Raw genomic sequence first — 21282 nt, forward strand, 5'->3', positions numbered from 1 at the left:
CAAGTTCCCTCCACCGATTGTTTTGGACAGACAGTGCAGTATGAGGATGTAAAGGGTTAATGCTGAAGACAGTGGGATTAACCCCTCCCACAATCAGAGTGATGATGTAACAGTCACATGAGATGAGGTTTGGGAGGAGAGAGCAGCACCAAGGATGCGAGTTTCGGAGGCTTGATGAGTGTGTCTTTAGTATTGTGTAAATTAGAAAAGAGTTCATAGTTCTTTCAGCAGGAAATGTGTCCAGAAAATATCACGAAACTCACAATTTTATTATTCAGGAGTTGGAACACAGGGATATTAACTCCAAGTGACAGTAGTGGTTTCATTTAACAAAAGAAAAGGAGAGAATAATATTGCTCATTGATTGAAATCCCCCAGTGAGGAGACAGTTAAACAGGTGATCTGTTGGGGCATCCTTCGATCCAAGGTTTCGGCAGCATTTAATCTCCCTTTTTGGTGATACTGTCTGTTTTTTGCATCTTTTTTTAATCCAGCTTTGATGGACCAGTGAAAAAACTGAAAAAAGTGAACAGATCCATCCTTTCTTTTCTTCCTTCTTCCCATCAGTTTCTCTTTTCTGTCCCAATTTAATCTGCTGTTTTATCCATTCCAATCATAATTCAACATTCCAATCAAATCTATGTGTTATTCCACAGTGTCTCTCCATGTGTTTTATTCTGTTGTATTCTCTCACAGTCTGTTTGATGATCAATTTTACATCTCACTCTCTGTTCTGGTGAAGATCAGAAGCAGTGTTATCTGTTTGCAACACCCGACAAGTCGGCCTGAGGCTGTGTCTCATCGATAATGTGGAGTTCGGAACATAGGAACATCGGAGCAGGAGTCGGCCATTCAGCCCATCGAGCCTGCCCCACCATTCAATATGATCATGGCTGATCATCCACTTCAATGCCCTTTTCCCCACACTTTCCTCATATTCCCTTATGTCATTTGTATCTAGAAATCTATCAATCTCTGCTTCAAACATACTCAATGACTGAGCTTCCACAGCCCTCTGGGGTACAGAATTCCAAAGATTCACAACCCTCTGAGTAACAACATTTCTCCTCATCTCTGTCCTAAGTGGCTTGCCCCTTATTTTGAAATTGCGTCCCCTGGTTCTCGACTCCCCAACCAGGGGAAACATCTTAGCTGCATCTACCCTGACTGTCCTTTAAATATTTTGTAGGTTTCAATGAGATCACCTCTCATTCTTCAAAACTCTACACAATAGAGCCCCAGTTTCCCCAATCTCTCCACATCGGACAGTTCCACCATCCCAGGAACAAGTCTGATGAACCTTCTTTGCAGTCTATCTATGGCAATAATATCCTTCCTAAGGCAAGGGGACCAAAACTGCACACAGTACTCCAAGTGCAGTCTAACCAAGGTTCTATACAATTGAAGCAAGAATTCACAACTCCTGTACTCAAATCCTCTTGCGATAAAGGCCAACATACTATTAGCCTTCCTAATTGCTTGCTGCACCTGCATGTTAGCTGTCAGTGACTTATTGACATGGACACCCAGGTCTCCCTTATACTCCATACCTCAGTTAATAAAGGAAAGGACCTGCTGAACCACCTTATTGACCTGTACTGCTACTTCAGGGATCTGTGGACATTCACTCCAACGTCCCTCACTTCCTCTGCACCATTCAGTGTTCTCCCATTAATTGTGTATTCCTTTGCCTTTTTTGACGCCTGCTCTCGCTGTTCCCTGCTCTCCGAGTGAACTCTTGCTCCCTCTCTCTCCTGGGCTCTTTATGCTCTACTCTGCTCTCACTGTTTCCCGCTCTCTTAATGTAGCAATATTTGTTTGCCTTGTGTTTAATTTAAAATATGGATTAACTGTATTTTACAGTTGTAGGTTTTATTTGGTAATCCTGTGCAAGTTGTGGATTGGTATTCAATATTCAGCTCTGTGAAAACGATTGTGAATGAAAATATAACTTTCAATCTTATACATGGGCTGGTCTGCAAGCTCCAAGTCCTTCATTTTGTAGTAATGGCTTGATACTGTATCTTTCAGTCTTAATCTCTGTGGGATTTTTGAACTGGTTTGTAATGCATAACTTGGTCTAACGTTCTGATGTACATTATTGGGATTCATGGGATCATAGGAAATAGGGGCATTAGGCCATTCAGCCCATCTAGCCTGCTCCAACATTCAAACAGATCGAGACTGATCATCTACCTCTACGCCATTTTTCTCTGCCATCTCCATATCCCTTGATCTTGTTAGTATTTAGAAATCTATCGATTTATGCCTTGAATATGTTCAATGATTGATCTTCCACAGCCCTCTGGGATAAAGAATTCCACAGATTTCTCACCCTCTGAGTAAAGAAATTCCTGCTCATCTCAGTCTGCCCTTATTCTGAGACTGTGTCTCCTTGTTCTGGACTCACTAGACAGAGGAAACATCCTATCCATATCTACCCTGTGACACCCTGTAAGAAATTTGCCTGTTTCAATGAGATCACTTCTCACTCTTCAATACTCTAGAGAATTTAGGCCCAGTTTCTGCAGTCTCTCATCATAAGACAATCCCACCATCCGAGGGGATGAGACCAGTGAATCTCTGTTGCACTCCCTCTGTGACAAGTCTATCCTTCCTTAGATAAGGAAACCAAAATTGTACAGAATACTCCAGGTGCGGTCTCATCTAGACTTCATACATCTTTACTCATGTACTCAAATACGCTTTCAATGAAGCCAACATACCATTTGCCTTCCTAATTGCTTGCTGCACCTGCATACGAGCTTTTAGTGTCTCATGAACAAGGACACCCAGGTGACTTTGGACATCGACACTTCCCAGCCTCTCACCATTTAAGAAATACTCTGTCTTTCTGTTTATTCTACCAAAGTGGAGAACTTCACACTTATTCACATTATATTCCATCTGCCATGTTCTTGCCCATTCATTTAACCTGTCCAAATCCCCTTGAAGCCTCCTTGCATTCATTCTGTACCTTTCAATCAGGTAAATTTTGTCTGTTCTATTTCAGATTTTATATTTAAAATGTCACCATGGTGACAGAGTTTATTTAGATCTGATAGTGAGTTTGTTTTTGGACTGTGATTGATGTATCAACCTGTCAGCTGTACTGAATTGGAGTGAAATAGAAACAACTTCTGTCTCTCCTGCTGTTGTTTGACTGTTGGATTGAAAATGTGTCACTCTTGACTTTGGGATCAGTGTCTGTCTGACTACTTATTTTGTTTGCTCCTGTGGAACTGATGAACTGGCAGTATCTCTGTGCTTTGGGAGTGATCCTGTACCGACTGTGTGTTGGAATGAGCACGCTGCACTTTTCCTTGTGTCCAAGAATCACCACATCCAGTCAGGTTCCTTCATGTATTTTCCTGCAGGAATGAAAGAACTGGTGAGGTAGAAGATACAAAAGCGATCAATGTAATCGTCCCAATAATAATCATTATGAACAATCACAAAATGAAAACCAGGAACACAAACAGTGTCAGTGTCTGACTCCACTGCAGTACTGCAGCATTCAGCTTCTGTTTACCAGGTGTTTGCAGTGGTTTTACAACAAGTTTGTGACATTCAGAAACAACACAAGCCCTGCACTGCTCAATGACTGGGACTGTCCGATAGAGCAGTGACCTTTACACAGTCACATTTCTATTTCAACGGAAAACAAGCAGCCACTATTTAAAATGTGCCTTTCACACTTCTCACCTGGTGTCTGCAATAAATGCTCTTTGTCTAACTGTCCACATCGTTATTTTGCGGCTATTTTTCCCCCCACTGTTCACGATCCAACAAACAGTGAGAGACTGGAACTAAAGCAGGAAAATTCCCTCAATAGTGATTTCTTCCCATTGTGTCTCCCTGAGCCTGTACAGACACTGTCCGAGAATGAACTCTCCCTTCCCCGTGTCCCCGGCTCACTCCATGTTCCGGGAGCAGCTCCTGCTCAACAGTGTCTGTTCCAAACACTCCCCGACTCCCCCTCAACTTCCCACCACTCAATGCTAATCTCTGAGCACATCTGCGGACACGCTCCCAAAGCAGTGGCTGCTGGAAGCAGATGCTGTTTGTTCCCTTCCCCCGGGCCCGGGAAGTCTCCATTAGCAGCTGATTTAAAGCATCTTCCCCTGATTGAGTGAATGGCCTCACAGACTGGGTTGGGGAAGGATGCGCATGCGCTCCACTCCTCATTGTGACGTCCCACTGGGGGCGGGTCTACATCGCGCGTGCGCAGATCTTTGCAGCAATTCAGCATTCAAACATCAATGGGAACTTTCCCCATTTCACCCTCATCAAAGTCCCAAAGAAAGTGAAGAGGGGCTTGGACTGGAGGGAGGGAGGGGCGGGGTAGGGGGAACCTAGAACCCAGAAAGCTGCCTACTTGCCCCATTTAGATGCTCAATTTGCGGTCATTCCCTGCAGGGGGTTTGTTATTATTGAGCCCCTCCTGGTAAAACAATCCGATAGAAAGAGGGGAGAAAGGAGGGAGCCGGTGTGTTTGCTGGGACCTTGCAGAATTCATTTCAGCAGCAAAAGTCCCGGGTTATATTAACCCGAGTGAAACACGCTGTCAGTGAGAGGAAAACCGAACGGCCCTTTTCATCTTTTCATTGGAAACAAAGTAGAGCCGGAAGTGCGGCGAGCAGAGCAGACACACAAGCTCAATGACAGGAGAGCTCGGCCGTCCCTGAGTTTCAGCTCCCGGCTCTTCCATTTCCTCATCCACACTGTCTTTACTGTGGATGTTCAGGGGTTCCTTGTCGGATCTGAGGACTGTATCCATTAAACATTCTGAGCCAGGAGATCCACACACTCTCTGTTATCAAGATTTATGGGCAGGAATGTTTCAAAACTTTGTCTATTAAATCATTGTATTATTCACAGAACTAATGAGGCAATCGGTTCATGATTCAGGTCTTGAACTTGGTTTGGGTAGACCTAAAACTGAGAGCTTCAGCACCTTTCCACTATATCGCTACTGGCTGTGTGGCCGAATGCATAAGGTGTCTAACTTTGGTGTATTTAACGAGGTTATCAGAAGATTGTCGGTTCGAATCTTGCCACGGTCATTTTGGGCGATCAGTGTTTCGCACCGCAGCCTCACAGCTCCAGCGACCCGTGTTCAGTACCTGTGCGCAGTTTGAGTTCTTCCTGTGACTGCGTGGGTTTCCTCGCACAGCCAAAGACTTGCAGATTGATCGGTAAATTGGCCATTGTAAATTGCCCCCAGTGCAGGCAGGTGGGAGAAGAATGGTGGGGCTGTGATCGGGAATATGGGATTAATGCAGGATTAGGATAAATGGGTGGTTGTTGGTCGGCACAGACTTGATGGGCCGAAGGGCCTGTTTCAGTACTGCATCTATTAATAAATAACTGATTTTTTTGATGAAGTAACAGAATGGTTGATGAAGGGAAAGCAATGGATGTTGTCTATATGGATTTTAAGAAACCGTTTGACAAACTACCACATAAAAGGCTGGGGAACAAAACTCAGGCTCCTGGAATAGGAGGGTCAGTATCTGCTTAGATTAAAAAATGTATGAAATATCAAAAAAAGTGAGTTGTGATATTTAGTTGTTTTTCAGAATGGAAGATGGTGAACAGTGATGTCCACAAGGGTCAGTGTCAGGACCACCATATATATAAATGACTTGAATATTGGAATCACAGAATCACAGAATTGTTACTACACATTCACAATGCTTCCAATTTTCGTATCATCCAGAAACTTTGAAATTCTGCCCAGTACACCAAAGTCTAGGTCATTAATATATATCAGGAAAGGCAAGGGTCCCAACACTGACTCCTGGGGAACTCCACAACAAACCTTCCTCTTGCCCGAAGAACATCCATTGCTCACTACTCTTTGTTTCCTGTCACTCAGCCAATTCCATATCCATGTTACTGCTGTCCCTTTTATTCCATGAGTTATAACTTTGTTCACAAGTCTGTTGTGTTGCATTGTATCAAACTCCTTTTGAAAGTCAATAAAAGCAAAATACTGCAGATGCTAGAAATCGGAAATATAAACAAAAAGTGCTGGAAATACTCAGCAGGTCTGGCAGCATCTGTGGAGAGAGAAGCAGAGTTAACATTTCAGGTCAGTAACCTTTCAGATGCCGCCAGACCTTTTGAAAGTCCATGTGGACCACATCAACAGCATTGCCCTCATCAACCCTCTCTGTTACCTCATCAAAAAACTCCAGCAGGACAGTTAAACATGATTTTCCCTTAAGAAATCCATGCTGGCTTTCTTGAATTAACCCACATTTGTCCATGGGACTATTAATTTTGTCCCGAATTATTCTTTCGAGAAGTTTTCCCACCACCAAAATTGAACTGACTGGGGAGTGACACGAGGTGAGTTGCTCTAACAGAGAGCCAGCACGGGTTCGACAGGCCGAATGACCTCCTTCTGTGCTTTAGCCATTCTATGATTGTATGATTCTAGCGACAACTGTTGGTGGAGAGGCAGTGATGCAGGAATGGGTTGACAGAAAGGGGAAAGTCTGGGCTGGTGTGTGTTTGCAGCATTTGCAGCTTGTGTTCGGGTTTGTGAATAAAGGTGATTTGGAAGCTGTGTTCCAAATTGAAGTGTTTGTTGGAAGCAAGAAGTTGATGTAAATTAAGATTAAAACGTGTTAAGATGAAGCATGGTGTGATTGTGGATAGCAGTAAATATAGTGTTGGTGAATTATTTGTGTTAATAAACTTCCACTGCGCCCTCTGCTGCAGGCTGCTGTTTATATCCAGCTGTGTATTAGTGCTGTGTGTTAGCGAGATAAATGTTTGTTTCAACGCTGTTTACAAAGCAATAGCATTGCACTCAAACAGTCCCAGACATAGCAACACACATACAAAAGCAAAATACTGCAGATGCTGGAAATCTGAAACATAAACAGAAAATGCTTGAAATGGTCAGCAGGTCTGGCAGCATCTGTGGAGAGAGAACAAAGTTAATGTGAGCTAAGGAAACAGACATGAACTGTTAACTGTTTCTTTCTCCACAGATGCTGCCAGACCGACTGAGCATTTCCAGCATTTTCTGTTTTTATTACAGCAACACAGGTGTTGGGAGGCTCAACCTGGCTACACAATGTTACAAAGACGCTGAGTCACACAATCGACAACGGGACAGAGAGAAAAACACACAGAAAACCAATAGACTGTGAGGAAGCAAAACTGAGGGACAGAGAGAGAGAGACAACGAGACTGAGATGGAGAAACGTGATTGTATTCTCCCTGTTGTCTAAAGGTATTTCCTGGTGTGTAAATATGTTTTCTGTTGTGTAAAGATGTACCCTGTTGTTGTGTAAAGGTTTTCCCTGTTACTGCTTTATTTTCTGTGACTGACCGTCTCCTCAGTGTGACCATTTGCCCTGGTTTTATTGTGGCCAACATCACCATTTGGTGGTGGAGCGGAGGCTCTGCAGGAAGGGGTTGACAAAGTGGGAGAGACTCGGCTGGTCCATGTTTGCAGCTTGTGTTCGTGTGAGCAAAAGTGAGTTGTTGCTGATTGATGTGTTCACTGGAAGGAAAAAGCTGATTGCAATAGAGTGTCTTTGGAAGCATCTTGTTATTATGGGTAAATACTTGACGTTTTGAAAGTGAACTGTTTGTATTATTACTAAGCATAAATAGCAGAGAATGGTTTCGATCTATCAATCTCTGCGTTATGGGCCCAGCACGCTTCCGCTGCTGTTTTAAATTGTAGCTGCCTGTTAGTGAAATATGTTCATTTCCCCAATGTTTTTATAAAAATAGGATTGGAGTCGGATTACTCAAGAATCCCGGACTCAGCAACACACGTGCTGACGGACTCACCCTCACTGCACAATGACACAAGGACACAGAGTAACAGCACCGACAATGAGGCAGGCAGAGAAAGACACACAGAAAACCAGGAAGAGATTATCAGGACCCAGAAAGGAACAGACAGAGAAAGACACAGAAAACCGGGTAGAGATTATCAGGACCCAGAAAGGAACAGAAAGAGAAAGACACACAGAAAACCAGGAAGAGATTATCAGGACCCAGAAATGAACAGACAGAGAAAGGTAAAAGCAAAATACTGCGGATGCTGGAAATCTGAAACAAAAACAAGAAATGCTGGAATCACTCAGCAGGTCTGGCAGCATCTGTGGAAAGAGAAGCAGAGTCAACGTTTCGGGTCAGTGACCCTTTGACGTTTTGAAAGGTACAGAGAAAGGTACTGAGCAAACCAGAAAGAGACAGCGAAAGACTGATGAACACCACTTGGAGGGAGCACTGAGGGTGGCAAGGGCACAGAATGTAGTCTGCCTGGGGGATTTCAATGTCCATCACCGTGAGTGGCTCGGTAGCACCACTACTGACCATGCTGGCCGAGTCCTAACGGACATAGCTGCTCGATTGGGTCTGCAGTAGGTGATGAGGGAACTAACAAGAGGGAAAAACATACTTGACCTCATCCTCACCAATCTGCCTGCCGCAGATGCATCAGTCCATGACAGTATTGGTAGGATTGACCACTGCACAGTCCTGGTGGAGATGAAGTCCTGTCTTCACATTGAGGATACCCTCTATCGTGTTGTGTGCCACTCCCACTGTGCTAAATGGGATAGATTTTGAACAGATCTAGCAATGTATAACTGGGCATCCATGAGGTGCTGTGGACCATTAGCAGCAGCAGAATTGTAGTCAACCACATTCTATAACCTCATGGCCCGGCATATTCCCCCACTCTAACATTACCAACAAGCTGGGGGATCAACCCTAATTCAATGAAGAGTGCAGGAGGGCATGCCAGGAGTAGCACCAGGCATACCTTGAAATGAGGCATCAGCCTGATGAAGCTACAGCCCAGGACTACTTTCATGCCAAACAGCAGAAGCAGCATGTAATAGACAGGGCTAAGTGATCCCACAACCAACGGATCAGATCTACACCCTGCCACATCCAATGATGAATGGTGGTGGACAATTAAACAACCAACAGGAAGAGGTGGCTCCACAAATATCCCCAACCTCAATGATGGGGGAGCCCAGCACATCAGTGCAAAAGACAAGGATGAAGAATCTGAAACAATCTTCAGCCAGAAGTGCCGGGTTGATGATCCATCTCGGCCTCCTTCTGAAGTCCCCAGCATCACAGATGCCAGTCTTCAGCCAATTCGATTCACTCAACGTGATATCAAGAAACGACTGAAGGCACTGGATACAGCAAAGGCTACGGGCCCTGACAATATTCCGGCAATAGTACTGAAGTCCTGTGCTCCAGAACTTGTCGCGCCCCTAGCCAAGCTGTTCCAGTACAGCTACAACACTGGCATCTACCCGGCAATGTGGAAAATTGCCCAGGTATGTCCTGTACACAAATAGAAGGACAAATCCAACCCAGCCAATTGCTGCCGCATCAGTCTACTCTCAATCATCAGTATAGTGATGGAAGATGTCATCGACAGTGATATCAAGTGGCACTTGCTTTGCAATAACCTGTTCAGTGACGCTCGGTTGGGTTCCGCCAGGGCCATTCAGCTCCTGACCTCATTACAGCCTTGGTTCAAACAAGGACAAAAGAGCTGAACTCAAGAGGTGAGGTGAGAGTGTCTGCCCTTGACATCAAAGTAGCATTTGACTGAGTATGGCATCAAGGAGCCAGAGCAAAACTGGAGTCAATGGGAATCAAGAGGAAAACTCTCCACTGGTTGGAATCGTACCTAGCACAAAGGAAAATGGTTGTGATTGTTGGAGGTCAATCATCTCAGCTCCAGGACATTACTGCTGGAGTTCCTTAGGGTAGTATCCTTGGCCCAACCTTCTTCACTACTTCATCAGTGACCTTCCTTCAATCATAAGGTCAGAAATGGGGATGTTCACTGATGATTGCAAAATTTAGCACCATTTGCGACTCCTCAGATACTGAAGCAGTCCATGTAGAAATGCAGCAAGACCTGGACAATATCCAGGCTTGGGCTGATAAGTGGCAAGTAACATTCGCGCCACACAAGTGCCAGGCAATGACCATCTCGAACAAGAGAGAATCTAACGATCTCCCATTGACATTCAACAGCATTACGATCGCTGAGTCCCCCACTATCAACTTCCTGGGGGTTCCCATTGACCAGAAACTGAACTGGAGTAGCCTTATAAATAGTGTGACTACATGAGCTGGTCAGAGGGTAGGAATCATGCGGTGAGTAACTCACCTCCTGACTCTCCAAGCCTGTCCACCATTTACAAGGCACAAGTCTGGAGTGTGATGGAATACTATCCACTTGCCCGGATGGGTGCAGCTCCAACAACATTCAGGAAGCTCGACACCATCCAGGACAAAACAACATGCTTGATTGGCACCTCGTCCACAACATTCACTCCCTTCACCACTGACGTACAGTGGCAGCAGTGTGTACCATCTACAAGATGCACTGCAACAATGCACCAAGGCTACTCAGGCAGCACATTCCAAACCTGCATCCTCTACTGCCTAGATGGACAAGGGCAGCAGATGCATGGGAATACCACCACCTGAAAGTTCTCCTCCAAGCTACACATCATCCTGACTTGGAACTATATCGCTATTCCTTCACTGTCGCTGGGTAAAATTCCTGGAACTCCCTTCCTAATAGCACTGTGGGTGTACCTACCCCACATGGACTGCAGTGGTTCAAGAAGGAAGCTCACCACCACCTTCTCATGGGCAATTAGGGATGGACAATAAATGCTGGCCTGGCTGGCGACGTCCACATCCCATGAAACAAATAATTAAATGCAATAACAGCTCATCTCAATTCCTAGTATTTCTAAATCCCAGCAGTCCAACAGAAGCTGAACAATTATTGCATGTTGTGATTGACGGCCTGGTCTGTAAACTGCACTGTATCACAGATTGCTGACATTTGCTAACTGGAAGTGAGAACTGCAAAATCGGGACAGTAGTTCACATAGTCTGTCAGTGTGAAAGAATCAGGCAATGTGAGGTAATAGAATTTGTCTGTAAATGTTACACTCATATTGCTTTATATTTTTATATTGAAAATAAAAGTAATCATTTCGTGAAAATAGTGACATGTTGTCCAAACTTTGGTAGCCAGTTGTTTTCGTCTTGCACTCAGCAGGGCAATCAACAAGAGTACCAATTTAAGGGAAAACACCAACTTTCTTCTGTATGAGAAGAGAGTGCTGATTGGTTGGCAAGTGAACTCTGATTGGTCAAGGCATTGCCCTGTGGAATGAGCCAGTGAATGGCTGTCACTTATTTTGTTTAGCTGAAACTGGCACAATGTGTGTGCATGTTCTTTCTATCTGCAAAGAACAGGGCCCTGTGTATTAATATATGTAGTTTACAGTACACACCAGTGCACCACACTGCGAGCCCTACTGACAGTCTTAAATCGGTTGTCAGTGTAATTCTTAGCACACTGAGAATTATTTTGCAAATGTTGTCCTATTGTGGAATCACATCTCATGTTGGATACTGTGTTTTGGGTTTTGCAAGCACGGGTTGGTTGGGTAGGGCCCATTGCGAACAGCGGAAGGGACATGTTATTTGATACAATCCGCCAGTTTCTGGATGTACGGTCTCGAAACCTAGCATCACACTGGTATTGAAATTCATAAATCACGTTACTTATTTGTGTGATAGGCAGGACGTCTCTTTTGCTTGACAGCAGCATCCTGTGAGTGGCGAACACCACACTTGTTGCTCCTGCATCGTTCCAGCAGGAAACAGCTCGCTTCACCTGTTACTCAAATACTGGGGATATATTACCATTCCAGGGTAATTTGAGGGAGACTGGGCACTTTCCAGGGCTCAAAATGACAGCCTTCAGCCCGTTTATAAGTTTGTGTGATATACAGTGAGAAATGATCTGATCAGTGTAGCCATTGTAATGCAGGATGTCTTTGATTCGCCCTATTTCAGCATCAAGCTTGCATGGTGAGCAAATGGCTCAGCCCTATTTATGAGGTTGCTGATAAGACCAATCTTATAGCGCGTGGAACTGTAATAATCCCAACGCGTGTATTGACCAGTGAAGGTAGGTTTGCGGTAGACCGTGGTAGAAAACCCCTTAGCAGATTTCTCAACTAGTACATCAAGGAAAGGGAACTCATTTGACAGCTCCATTCCAAAGGTGAATTTGAGTGTAGGATGGAGCCCATGAAGACGTGCAAGGAAATTATTTCACGCAGCTGCGGATTCAAATATAGCAAACGTATCATCTACATATTGGAAATATGCAAGAGGTCGGAGGTTAGGTGTCATTCCCTGAAAAACAGGTTTGTCATGGAATCCAACAAAGATGTTTGTGAGAGCTGGGCCGAGAGGGGATCCCATGGCAACACCAGCGATACATGGTGTCAATAAAAGTGAACTCAACTGTGCAAGTTGCCGAGTTCATAAGTTCAATGAATACTGATTCACACAATGGTGACGGGTCTAGATCACCATGATATAGCACTGCAGTGCAAATATCTATGGCTTCCTGAAGTGGTACATTGGTGAATAGGTTAGCAATGTCAAATGAACACATGGACACGGCATTGCTATCGATTTGCAAGTCCTGTCTGGTCTTCACAAATGTGAAGGAATCCTTCACTGTGCATGTGGAGAACTTGCTCAAAAACTGGATGTCACAATTTGCCCAACCGTTTGGCAAATTCATTTCAGGATACTATTTACATTACTTCAAATAAAGAAAACCTAACTACACAAAGAACTGAGCACAACGCTGAAAGTTTCACAGCAAATAGTCAAATGGGAAATGGATGAAATACAGCAAGAAAAAGCCTAAAATACTGAAAACATTCAGCCAGTCCAGAAACAACTGTGGAGAAGAGAAGCTCGGGTTAGTGGTCCAGTTCTGTGACCCTTCTATAGACCTGAAACATTGCTCCTACCTTCCTCTCTACACAGATACTGCTGGAACTGCTGAGTGTTTCCAGAATCTTCTGTTATTATTCAGATTTCCAGTGCGTGCAGTATTTCTCTTTTTGAAAATAAAATATTCCCTGAGAGGAATGGAACTTTACATAAAAAATAGGAGTAGGCCATTCGGCCCGTCGAAATAGCTCTGCCATTCAATAAGATCACAGCTGATCTCCTACATCAACTCCATCTTACCACACGAGCACAGATCCCTTGATTCCCTTCGTATCCAAAAACCTATCGATCTCTCTCTTGGAGATACCCAATGATTGAGCATCCACATCTCTAGAGTCACAGAGAGATACAGCACTGAACAAGGCCCTTCGGCCCACCGAGTCTTTGCCGACCAACAACCACCCATTTATACTAATCCTCCATTCATTCATATTCCCTACCACATTCCCACCATTCTCCTACGACCTATCTGCACTAGGGGCAATTTACAATGGTCAATTTACCTATCTACCTGCAAGTCTTTGGCTGTGGGAGGAAACTGGAGCACCCGGCGGAAACCCACGCGGTCACAGAGAAAACTTGCAAACTCCGCACAGGCAATACCCTGAACGGAACCGAGGTCACTGGAGCTGTGAGGCTGCGGTGCTAACCACTGTGCGTAGAGAATTCCAAAGATTCACAATGCTTTGAGTGAAAAAAAATTCTCCTCTTCTCAGTCCTAAATGATGGAGCCATTTATACTGAGACTGTGATTCCTAGTTCTAGATTCCCCAGCCAGAGGAAACATCCTCCCAGCATTTACCCTGTTAAATCCCTTAAGATTTTTAGGTGCCAGTAAGATTACCTCTCACTCTTCTAAATTCTGAGGAATATCGGCCTCGTCTACTCAATCTCTTCTCATAGGACAATCCCCTCATCCCAGGAAGCAATCGAGTGACACTTTGATACACTTCCTTTAAGGCAAGTATATCCTTCCTTAGATAAGGGGACCAAAACTGTACACAGTGCTCCAGGTGTGATCTCACCAAGGCTCTGTCTAATTGCAGTCAAACTTCTTTATTCTTATAAAAACTCTTCACAATGTTGAACACAACTATTAACTGCCCCATTAACATCTCTGCTCTAAGAACAAGGACCCCAGCTTCACACACCCAGACCCCTATTCTTTCCACATTAGCTGAATTCCTGCATCTCTGATACATTCTAGTAAATCTCCTCTGCACCCTCTCTAAGGCCAAGACATTCCTGCTAAAGTGTGGAGCATGGAATTAGACACAACGCTCTAACAGAGGCCTATAACCAGTGAGATTTATAAAGGTTCAGTATCAATTCCTTGTCTGTGTCCTGTACTCCCATTTCTGGTTTCTGACTCAAAGTCGGCTCAAAGCTGTTGAAACTGCCTGAAGAAACATTTCCACCCAACAAAGCGCTCGGAATGTGAGAAGGGACAAAGTGAGTGACCAAATACATCAACTCCAAGTAAAACTCCACCATGTAGTGAAAACACTCGAAACACAACGGGTCTTTTAAGAGCCACCCACAATCTCTCTGAAAAAGCTGCACCAACATCTCTCTAGAATTGGTTTATTTCATTGGTTTTAATGCTCAGTAACTCTCTGGAACTTTCTCACTGTCTTTGTGTTTTCTGTTTCAATCTGGTATGGAGATTCTGGGAAGATGAGTTTCACTGCCTACGAGGATCTTTGTGGTTTTCCTGCAGAAACACAAAACAAAGTCTCTTTTCAGAGTCACCCACCGCCTCATAGGGACAGCAGTGACCTGGGAACGGGAGCTGGGGTGTGTTTTATGCCGGAAATAACAGTTCATGATTTATGTTGTGCTCTCGTTATATTCCAATCTCTGAATTGAGCCTTTCGACCACACCAGGGTCATGGGGAGAGTTTTCATCGTTTCTTTATCAAACGTACAGACGATGTTATAAAGTTGCTGATTTACCCAGATGGTGGATTCTCCCCTCACAGTGAAAAGTAACATCACACCTTTACATCTGCCCATTGTTTTTTAATTGAATAATTAGTCAAATGGAATTATTTGTGAAGTTATTTCCCCCGAGACGGTGTTTCCTGCAGTGAAACTGATCAGTTTCAGCTCAGTCATTCAGGGACCTGGAATTCCTGCAGTTTGAGCCCGCTGTCACCCCAACCCCCTTCTGATTGGTCACCCTCTTCTCATAAAGTCAGTGACAGCACATGAGGAGGCCATTCGCCCCATCAAGTCCATGTCGGGTTTCCAATCTGTTCAGTCCCCGACTTGATCCCCAAAGCCCTGCATCATCCCTTTGGGTCAAAATGACCGCGACAGGACACGAACCTGCATTCTTCTGATGACATCATCGCATATACCGAAGTCAGATGCTTTATCCATTAAGCCACACGGCCATTAGCTCTCAGAAATGTTTCAATCAGAGAACCTCGAAGCACAAAATACAAAAAATCATTGGTTGAACCTGTCAACCTGGCAGAATATTTGAATTTGTGAAAGCCGCCAATTTCACTGTGGAAAAGAAGTGATCGACTGGAAAAGTACATAAAAATCTATTTTCCCGTAGCGGTTTAAATAAACTTTTAAAACACAATTTTGCTTTTACCGACTCAAATTGCTGGTGCTATTTTATGAACAGCTTTATTTTGCCAATTTTCGTCAACTTCTCATCCGTAACTGACAGTAAAAGACTCCGTTCAGCAATCTTTCACACGACAAATAACTCAAACTCAGTGTGGAAGTAATAAATTACAGACTATTGGTAATTCCCCTTCACACAGGCTTCAGGGGGACAGTGAGAAGCCACTGAAATAGTTGCTTCATCCTTTTAAAAGGTTCCCATTCTGTCCTGTTACTGACATGTTGGAATCAGATTTGTATTTAACAAGCAATTTCTGTGAAAACAAAATCCTCAACAGACCAGCTGGGAATCTGGGAATCACTGAAGTAAAATAAAAGGCTTTTGATTGAGAAGACGGGACCTTCTCACCAGCAGCCGGGTTACATTCCCCTCACATCCTTACACAGTGAGCTGCTCTTTCCCTCGAAAAATAGACAGCAGCAGTTGGAAATTCAGTAAAAGGATCGGTTCATTGAAACAAGTTTCTGAGTGACAGGTGGTGCTGAATATTAATACAAGAAGGTCCTGGAATGGGAAACAAGTGTCCAGAGTGGGGTCCGAAATCAGGACAGGGAAATGGCCAGCACTGACACAGATCATTTCATTATTACATTGATATCTGACTGTCTATAAGGAGAAGCGAGTTAAACACATGATGGTGAAAGGAATGGAAGATGACGCTGGTTGTTCTAGATGAAGAGGGATAGACAGAGGTGTGGGTACAGCAGACTTCAGACAGTAATAAGCCCTTTCAGATACTGTGGGTGGATCTGAAAAGAGCCTTTGGGATAGGGAAAATCTTGCCTTTCAGTGCAGCAGCTTTTTCGGGAGCAGCGTGTGAGCGAGTGAGCAGCTGGGGAAGTCCGTTTGAAAGTAAATTTAATTTCCTTTTGTTTTTCGGCGGAGGCCAGGGGGCTGCTGGGTAAGTAAAACACTATATATTTGGGCGGTTTAAAATAACTTTCCTTTCAGTGCAGCAGCTTTTTCGGGAGCAGCGTGTGAGCGAGTGAGCAGCTGGGAAAGTCCGTTTGAAAGTAAATTTAAGTTCCTTTTGTTTTTCGGCGGAGGCCAGGGGGCTGCTGGGTAAGTAAAACACTATATATTTGGGCGGTTTAAAATAACTTTCCTTTCAGTGCAGCAGCTTTTTCGGGAGCAGCGTGTGAGCGAGTGAGCAGCTGGGAAAGTCCGTTTGAAAGTAAATTTAATTTCCTTTTGTTTTTCGGCGGAGGCCCGGGGGCTGCTGGGTAAGTAAAACACTATATATTTGGGCGGTTTAAAATAACTTTCCTTTCAGTGCAGCAGCTTTTTCGGGAGCAGCGTGTGAGCGAGTGAGCAGCTGGGAAAGTCCGTTTGAAAGTAAATTTAATTTCCTTTTGTTTTTCGGCGGAGGCCAGGGGGCTGCTGGGTAAGTAAAACACTATATATTTGGGCGGTTTCTGAACCCGAGACACCACACTTGTAGTGTCTCCCACCCGCCCTCCTCCTCTAACCAAAAAAAAGGACTCGGTGGGGTGTTTATAAGGTAAGGCTTTTTCGATTTCTCTGGTTTTATTGTGATTGGTAAAAACTTTTCGTTCCTTTTTCATTTAACTAAGTTTAAACTTAAGATTAAAAATGGCAGGAGATCTCAGACCCGTATCATGCTCCTCTTGCTCAATGTGGGAGCTCAGGGACATGGCTGATGACCCTGACTCCTTCACGTGCAGGAAGTGTGTCCAGCTGCAGCTCTTGTTAGACCGCATGACGGCTCTCGAGCTGCGGATGGACTCACTTTGGAGCATGCGCGATGCTGAGGAGGTCGTGGATAGCACGTTTAGTGAATTGGTCACACCGCAGATTAGGATTGCTGAGGGAGAAAGGGAATGGGTGACCAAAAGGCAGAGAAAGAGCAGGAAGGCAGCGCAGGAGTCCCCTGCGGTCATCTCCCTCCAAAACAAGTATACCGTTTTGGATACTGTTGAGGGAGATGGCTCACCAGGGGAAGGCAGCAGTAGCCAGGTCCATGGCACCGTGGCTGGCTCTGCTGTTCCGAAGGGCGGGAAAAAGAGTGGAAGGGCTATAGTCGTAGGGGATTCGATTGTAAGGGGAGTAGATAGGCGGTTCTGTGGTCGAAAACGAGGCTCCCGAATGGTATGTTGCCTCCCAGGTGCACGGGTCAGGGACGTCTCAGATCGGCTGCAGAACATTCTAAAGGGGGAGGGTGAACAGCCAGTTGTCATTGTGCACATAGGCACTAATGATATAGGTAAAAAAAAAAACGGGATGAGGTCCTACATGCAGAGTTTAGGGAGTTAGGAGCCAAGTTAAAAAGTAGGACCTCAAAGGTAGTAATCTCAGGATTACCACCAGTGCCACGTGATAGTCAGAGTAAAAATGAAAGAATAGTCAGGATGAATGCGTGGCTTGAGAGATGGTGCAGGAAGGAGGGGTTCAGATTTTTGGGACATTGGGACCGGTTCTGGGGCAGGTGGGACTATTACAAATTGGACGGTCTACACCTGGGCCGGACTGGAACCAATGTCCTTGGAGGTGCTTTTGCTAACGCTGTTGGGGAGGGTTTAAACTAATGTGGCAGGGGGATGGGAACCAATTGAGGTCAGTTGACAGTAAGGAGGTAGTAACAAAAGCCTGTAAGGAACTAGATAATGAAGTCAGTGTGACTAAGGGGAAGAGCAGGCAAGGAGCAGATGATGAATATAAAGGGACTGGTGGTCTGAGGTGCATTTGTTTTAATGCAAGAAGTGTAGTAGGTAAGGCAGATGAACTTAGGGCTTGGATTAGTACCTGGGAGTATGATGTTATTGCTATTACTGAGACTTGGTTGAGGGAAGGGCATGATTGGCAACTAAATATCCCAGGATATCGATGCTTCAGGCGGGATAGAGAGGGAGGTAAAAGGGGTGGAGGAGTTGCATTACTGGTCAAAGAGGATATCACAGCTGTGCTGAAGGAGGGCACTATGGAGGACTCGAGCAGTGAGGCAATATGGACAGAACTCAGAAATAGGAAGGGTGCGGTAACAATGTTGGGGCTGTACTACAGGCCTCCCAACAGCGAGCGTGAGATAGAGGTACAAATATGTAAACAGATTATGGAAAGATGTAGGAGCAACAGGGTGGTGGTGATAGGAGATTTTAATTTTCCCAACATTGACTGGGATTCGCTTAGTGTTAGAGGTCCAGATGGAGCAGAATTTGTAAGGAGCATCCAGGAGGGTTTTCTAGAGCAGTATGTAAATAGTCCAACTCGGGAAGGGGCCATACTGGACCTGGTGTTGGGGAATGAGCCCGGCCAGGTTGTTGAAGTTTCAGTAGGGGACTACTTTGGGAATAGTGATCACAATTCCGTAAGCTTAAAATACTCATGGACAAAGACGAGAGTGGTCCTAAAGGAAGAGTGCTAAATTGGGGGAAGGCCAACTATACCAAAATTCGGCAGGAGCTGGGAAATGTAGATTGGGAGCAGCTGTTTGAAGGTAAATCCACATGTGATATGTGGGAGGCTTTTAAAGAGAGGTTGATTAGCGCGCAGGAGAGACATGTTCCTGTGAAAATGAGGGATAGAAAGGGCAAGATTAGGGAACCATGGATGACAGGTGAAATTGTGAAACTAGCTAAGAGGAAAAAGGAAGCATACATTAGGTCAAGGCGGCTGATGAAAGACGAAGCTTTGAAAGAATATCGGGAATGTAGGACCAATCTGAAACGAGGAATTAAGAGGGCTAAAAGGGGTCATGAAATATCTTTAGCAAACAGGGTTAAGGAAAATCCCAAAGCCTTTTATTCATATATAAGGAGAAAGAGGGTAACTAGAGAAAGGATTGGCCCACTAAAGGACAAAGGAGGAATGTTATGCTTGGACTCAGAGAAAATGGGTGAGATTCTAAACGAGTACTTTGCATCGGTATTCACCGAGGAGAGGGACATGACGGATGTTGAGGTTAGGAACAGATGTTTGATTACTCTAGGTCAAGTCGGCATAAGGAGGGAGGAAGTGTTGGGTATTCTAAAGGGCATTAAGGTGGACAAGTCCCCAGGTCCGGATGGGATCTATCCCAGGTTACTGAGGGAAGCGAGAGAGGAAATAGCTGGGGCCTTAACAGATATCTTTGCAGCATCCTTAAACACGGGTGAGGTCCCGGAGGACTGGAGAATTGCTAATGTTGTCCCCTTGTTTAAGAAGGGTAGCAGGGATAATCCAGGTAATTATAGACCGGTGAGCCTGACGTCAGTGGTAGGGAAGCTGCTGGAGAAGATACTGAGGGATAGGATCTATTCCCATTTGGAAGAAAATGGGCTCATCAGTGATAGGCAACATGGTTTTGTGCAGGGAAGGTCATGTCTTACCAACTTAATAGAATTCTTTGAGGAAGTGACAAAGTTGATTGATGAGGGAAGGGCTGTCGATGTCATATACATGGACTTCAGTAAGGCGTTTGATAAGGTTCCCCATGGCAGGCTGATGGAGAAAGTGAAGGCGCTTGGGGTCCAAGGTGTACTAGCTAGATGGATAAAGAACTGGCTGGGCAACAGGAGACAGAGAGTAGCAGTAGAAGGGAGTTTCTCAAAATGGAGACGTGTGACCAGTGGTGTTCCACAGGGATCCGTGCTGGGACCACTGTTGTTTGTGATATACATTAATGATTTGGAGGAAAGTATAGGTGGACTGATTAGCAAATTTGCAGACGACACTAAGATTGGTGGAGTAGCAGATAGTGAAGGGGACTGTCAGAGAATACAGCAGAATATAGATAGATTGGAGAGTTGGGCAGAGAAATGGCAGATGGAGTTCAATCAGGGCAAATGCGAGGTGATGCATTTTGGAAGATCCAATTCAAGAGTGAACTTTTCAGTAAATGGAAAATTCCTGGGGAAAATTGATGTCCAGAGAGATTTGGGTGTTCAGGTCCACTGTTCCCTGAAGGTGGCAACGCAGGTAAATAGAGTGGTCAAGAAGGCATACGGCATGCTTTCCTTCATCGGACGGGGCATTGAGTACAAGAGTTGGCAGGTCATGTTACAGTTGTATAGGACTTTGGTTCGGCCACATTTGGAATACTGCGTACAGTTCTGGTCGCCACATTATCAAAAGGATGTGGATGCTTTGGAGAGGGTGCAGAGGAGGTTCACCAGGATGTTGCCTGGTATGGAGGGCGCTAGCTATGAAGAGAGGTTGAGCAGATTAGGATTATTTTCATTAGAAAGACGGAGGTTGAGGGGGGACCTGATTGAGGTGTACAAAATCATGAGAGGTATAGACAGGGTGGATAGCAAGAGGCTTTTTCCCAGAGTGGGGGTTTCAATTACTAGAGGACACGAGTTCAAAGTGAAAGGGGAAAAGTTTAGGGGGGATATGCGTGGAAAGTTCTTTACGCAGAGGGTGGTGGGCACCTGGAACGCATTGCCAGCGGAGGTGGTAGATGCGGGCACGATGGAGTCTTTTAAGATGTTTCTAGACAGATACATGAATGGGCAGGAAGAAAAGAGATACAGAACCTTAGAAAATAGGCGACATGTTTAGAGAGAGGATCCGGATCGGCGCAGGCTTGGAGGGCCGAAGGGCCTGTTCCTGTGCTGTAATTATCTTTGTTCTTGTTCTTTGTTCTCTTTGTTTAAAAACCCTCAAATAGCGACCTTGTAATTGGTTAAGTTACTAATGTTTTAGTTAGTGTAATTTATGAATAATTACTAATTAGAAAGTGCTGTTTGGACAGAGTGTAAAGCTGTGAGTTGATGTGTGAGGGACTTCACTGACTAGGGGAAGGAGGTGCTCTTTGGTCTCTTCTCTTCTGCCTTTTCAGC

The sequence above is a fragment of the Heterodontus francisci genome, unplaced genomic scaffold (assembly GCF_036365525.1).
Source record: "Heterodontus francisci isolate sHetFra1 unplaced genomic scaffold, sHetFra1.hap1 HAP1_SCAFFOLD_43, whole genome shotgun sequence".
Taxonomy (NCBI): domain Eukaryota; kingdom Metazoa; phylum Chordata; class Chondrichthyes; order Heterodontiformes; family Heterodontidae; genus Heterodontus; species Heterodontus francisci.